This window comes from Dermochelys coriacea, chromosome 7 (assembly GCF_009764565.3).
Source record: "Dermochelys coriacea isolate rDerCor1 chromosome 7, rDerCor1.pri.v4, whole genome shotgun sequence".
NCBI classification, from domain to species: domain Eukaryota; kingdom Metazoa; phylum Chordata; order Testudines; family Dermochelyidae; genus Dermochelys; species Dermochelys coriacea.
This window is the reverse complement of record NC_050074.1, coordinates 109767069-109772255: the sequence shown is the minus strand read 5'-3', so window position 1 is coordinate 109772255 and position 5187 is coordinate 109767069.

The window sequence follows — 5187 nt, the reverse complement described above, 5'->3', positions numbered from 1 at the left end:
GGTAAATGACAAACAATTCTATTACTGGGGTTTCCCCAGTGATTGAATATGCAGTGGTGCACTGCTGGGTTCATTTCCCATTCATGGTCATGTGAGAACTTGCGGCTAAGACTGTCTGCTACTTATATTCTGTACTCCTGGCAAGTAAGTGGCTGATATGAAAACATTGTGGCAAATGCACCAATTTCATAACTTTAGTGGTTCCATGCACAGGAAGGATGATCTGGCTCCACCTTGTCAATATACGTAAAACAAGCATACTATCTTGTCTGTCATGATTTTCATACGAGTGTCCTTGATTAGTGGAAGAAAGTGTGCACAAGGATTTCTGACCACTCTTAATTCTAAGAGGTTGATATGAAGAGTCGACTCCGTGGCTCCCCAGCCTATTAGGGATGCATCCATTGTTAGAAGCAATATGGGGAGGATGGTGCTGCTTGAATGGGACCACGGCATGTTCATAGAGTCTTACCCCATTTCAGGGAGTGTTTGATCCTGGAGAGTATTGACAGAGGTTTGTCTAGTCTTTATCTGGAGCGTAGACCAACCTGATCCCGGCTTAGGCACCTCATATGTAGTCTGGCGTGAGATGACACAATATGCATGCCACCCTGTGCCTGGGAAACTGGAGACAATGTCTGGCTGGTGTTTGTGGGTTGGCTTGAACCATCTCTCTGAGAGTGGTCAGGGTGTGAAATCTGTGTCAGCAGAGAAGTGCTCTAACTTGTATTGATTTGAAATTGGCCCCTATAACCCCCAAGAACTCTACTGGAATTAAGGTTGATTTTTAGGCATTGATTTGCAAAGCCAACTGTGAGAATAAATCCATAGTCCTTTGGGTGGTCTGTAGGACATCTTTGAAGGAGTGGGCTCTGGGGAGACAGTCATCCAAGTAAGAGTAAATCACCATCCCTGATACACATAGATGAGCAACTTCTACAGAGGACCTTGGAGAATACTCTGGGTGAGGAAGAGAAGTATTTTGTACTGGTAATGGTCTTGACCTAAGGCAAACCTGAGGAACTGCCTGTGGGATGGCTAGATTGATATATGGAAGAAGGCATCCTGGTGGTCCAGGGCTCAGAAACCAATCTCCCTGCTCAAGAGATGAAATAATCACTATTAATGTGATATTTTTGTGCCTTCATGTATTTTTTCAGTGCTCTTAAATCTAGTATGGGTCTCCAACATCCTTTTTTCTTGGGAATTGGAAAATATTGGAAATAAAAGCCTTTGCCTCCGAGGTATACAGGAACGGGTTCTATGGTGCCTAGGCATAGCAGGTGATCCATTTCTTGTCTTAAGTCTCTCATGAGAAGGGTCCCTGAAGAGGGATGGAAAGGAAGGGTGGTGAAGTAGATAAGAGTACCCATTGGAAATGATCTCCAAGACCCATCTGTTGGAAGTTAGGTTTCCCCAATTTTGGAGGAAAAAAGAGTGAGGTGACATCCAAAAGGGATGTAGAAGACCTGTAGGTTGCATTTGATGTTGTAGGGAATGGCCTCTAGGGCCGTGACCAAGGCATCAAAACTGGTATTTCGAGGACATGGGCTGAGATATTGAGGTCTGAGGGTCTGATACTATGAGCCACAGCAAAGGAGGCCTAGGATTCAAAAGCGAAAATTAACACTATAGTGGTGGGTACTGGGGTGACCAGGGTCTATGGGCTGACTGGGGACTGAATTTCCTTTTCTGTCCTGGTGTGTAGATCCCTAGGAAGTGTAGAGCGGCTCTGAAGTCCTTGAGTATGGAGTGATGACTTGGTCTTGTCTGCAAAAAGTTTGGAGCCCTCAAAAAGGAGGTCCTCAACAGTCATCGGCACCTTCTTCAGCAGTTCAAGACGTAACCTGTCGCATCACTGTTGTAGATACTGAGTGGGCTGCTGTATCCACGACATCTAGTGCGGTCTGGAGTGATGTTCTCGCTACTAAATGTCCCTCGCGTATGATGGCTTGAAACTGTTCCTGTTGTGCTTCTGGCAGATGATCAATAAATGCATTACATTTAGCATAGTTCACATAGTCATACTCTGCCATTAAGGCTTGGTAATTAGCAATCCTGAATTGCAAAGTCACCAAGGAGTATGCCTTCCTATCAAATAAATCATGTCTTTTCCAATTTCTGCCATAAGGGGTGGATTTAATATGATGCTGTTGGCCATAGGAATTCACAGCGTCCATAACGATGGAGTTAGGTGGAAGATGTGAAAAAATAATTTTGCATCCTTAGAGGGCACATAGTACTTTTTATCAACCCTTTTACATGTTGGCGTGATAGAGGTTGGCGTTTGCCAAATGACCGTAGCAGGATCCAGAAGTACCTTGTTGACAGGGAGAACAATTCTCGAGGAGGAGGAGGAAGAGATGGTGTGCGATGTATCTATCAACTTGTGGTGAGTTTCTTTCACCTCCTCAAAAGGAATTTATACTTGCCACCCTTTTTGTGAGATCCTGAACAGTTTAAAATCATCCACCCTGGATGACGGAGGGGGCAATCGCTGCCTCATCGGGGCGGGGGGAATATTCATTGGTGGCATAGCCTCCTCTTCTAGTCTGGCCTTACTGCTCCTCAAAAGTTTCCTCTTGAGACTGTGGGGCTCTAAACAGAGGCTTAAGGAGACCATCTTATTGAGTCTCAGCAGGAGAAATGGAGAAATGCCCAAGAAGTATGGTGCCTGTGGAATTCCCTCAGGTCCCAGTATGACCATTGGGGTGGGGGAAAGGGCATGGGTGGTGGTACCCACAAGTGGTCATACCAAGAGGGTTGAGGCTCAGACTGAGCATGCAACTGGAAAGGCCCTGGTTGATGTAGAGATGGACCATGATGTAAATATAGTGAGAAGATATCATCCTTGTCACTATCTGAGTCCTTGCTGGATAGTGGTGGAGCTGACAAGGAGACTGGAGGTAAACACCATGGTGCCTGTGGTGATTCCGGGAATCAAGATGTGCTGGTACCAAGCAGCAGGGACTCTGGAATCTCATTCACCAGGAGATTTCAGGAAAAACAAAATTCCTGTGGTCCCGTGGTGATCAGTACCATCAGGGCTTGTTGGTGCAAACTTGCCAGTACCAAGGAAATCAGTGGAGATCTTGCACGAGATGGTTGGTCCAACAAGGATTGTTTGGAAGTAGTTGGTATCAAAAGTTTCTCTGTCAGTACTGACTTTGCAGAGATAGTATGGTCTTTGCTCGTCTTTGACAGCTGGTGCCGGCACCTCAGAGCCTAAACCCTTCAGGTCTTTATGCTTATAGGCAGTATCTGCACTGGAGAAACCATACATCCTATGGGTACTATGTTTCGGAGTCATCATTCCAGACATGACCGATCACAATGGCAATCTCCTCTGGCTGGTCAGGGGTCAATTTGGTTTCCTCCTTGGCTCTCCCTCCTTAAAAGTGGAAGGCTCTGGGATGATCTTTGCCATGGAGGGGATTCACGACTGGGGTCGGATGCTGGTTTAACAGCACCCCCTTCCATGAGAAGTTTCATCTTTAACCCCCGGTTCTTTCAGGATCTAACCTTCAATTGTTGGCAGAAGGTACTCTTCTGCAGAATGTGAGCCTCTCCAAGGGACCAGATGCAGAGGGAGTGTCCTCATTGAAGGAGATGCACTGTTTAAACCTGGGGGAGCCAAGCCTACCCCTTACTGGGGACGATCTCCAGAAGGCGGGAAGAACAGCAGTAAGGGGAGGGTTTTAAACATGGGGTGGAAACTAATGGAAGCCCTATATAACTAAGAAAAAAATTAAGTGGAAACTAATAGGAGTTAAGAAGCTAACTCTATACTGTAAGGTAAAGAGAAAGACGGCTATTTGGTCTCAGTTACTTCTCGACCGCCCTGGCCTGAGAGTGGTTCACCTGCACAATGCTAGTTATCCTTGAGGCAGAGCATGAGGGAGAGCACATGTGTGGGACAAACAGATACTGCTACCTAAAATCGCTGATCAGAGGCGCAGGAACACAGACATCTACAGTGGAGCAACCACAAGGGCACTACTCAAAGCAGTTAGGAATACACACGTGTTTCCATTCCAGAGGGTCTTTTTCAGTCGCTTATTTGTCAAACTTACCTTTGAGGTTGAAATTTTCTACATTTGTTTTCAGGTTAAGTGATTTTTTTCATACATCAAAAGGAAAAATGGTTCCACCATTTTGATGTGTGGAGAAAAAACACTTGCAGTTAAAAAACTGCAAGTCTTCTTTTGGAACTGATTGATTAGGTTCACCAGGAATTGGTTGACTGAAGTTTGACACGACCTAAGTCTCTAGGTTTTAAATGTGATTTTCAGCAATCTGGGAATAATCTGTTTTGATCTGTCTGAGAAAAAGGTTTAGAAAGACACTGTATATGAACACAGTTATGCAGTAAAAATAATAATCTGCTAATGTTGGAAAGGTACTGCACATGAATATAAACATGGTATAAATCTGCAGTCAACTTACAATGTAATAGCTTCCTACTGATATTGCACTAGCAGGAAACTAATTCATATCATATGTAGATGCAAGGAGATTTGTGAAGGTTCAAATGGCATGAAGCACGGTTTTGAAAGAACCCAGTCTAATCTATGGTAAAATAAATTTCAGTGAACAGAGAGCTCTTCCTTGCTTCATTGGAATAAAGATATTGTGCAGGACAGAGCATTTCAATGCTATCCACAAAATAGTTCTACATGATAAAAGAAATTTATCACTATTCACACATGAAGCACTCAAAGCTCAAAATGCCAGAAGGTAATGCTCCCCACTGAATCTTAACTCTGCCCCTTGTGTAGATACAGGATAGCCTTTAAGTAGTCAATCATACTACTTTTTATGCAGGACCCAGCCTCATTCACTGCAAAAGTTGCTTAATATATGAAATGAGTGAAGTAGTTTCAAACATAATGATCTCATCAACCTTTCACAATGAACAAAAAATGGGACGGTCCAGCAGAAAAAGACAGTAACTGAAGACTATTGGAATTGATATGCTCAAGGAGGCAGGAGTTAGGGTTCATGTGCAACTTTAAACTTTGTGACATTAACGTATTTAACAGTGATCTGTATGAAATAAATATTTGAAAATTATATGTATATAGAATACCTTATACACATAAATGCATGCACATAGTTTACAAGGATAGTCTTGTATTATTGCAGTAAGAGGTAGAGGCAGGACAACTTAAATGACAATACAGGATA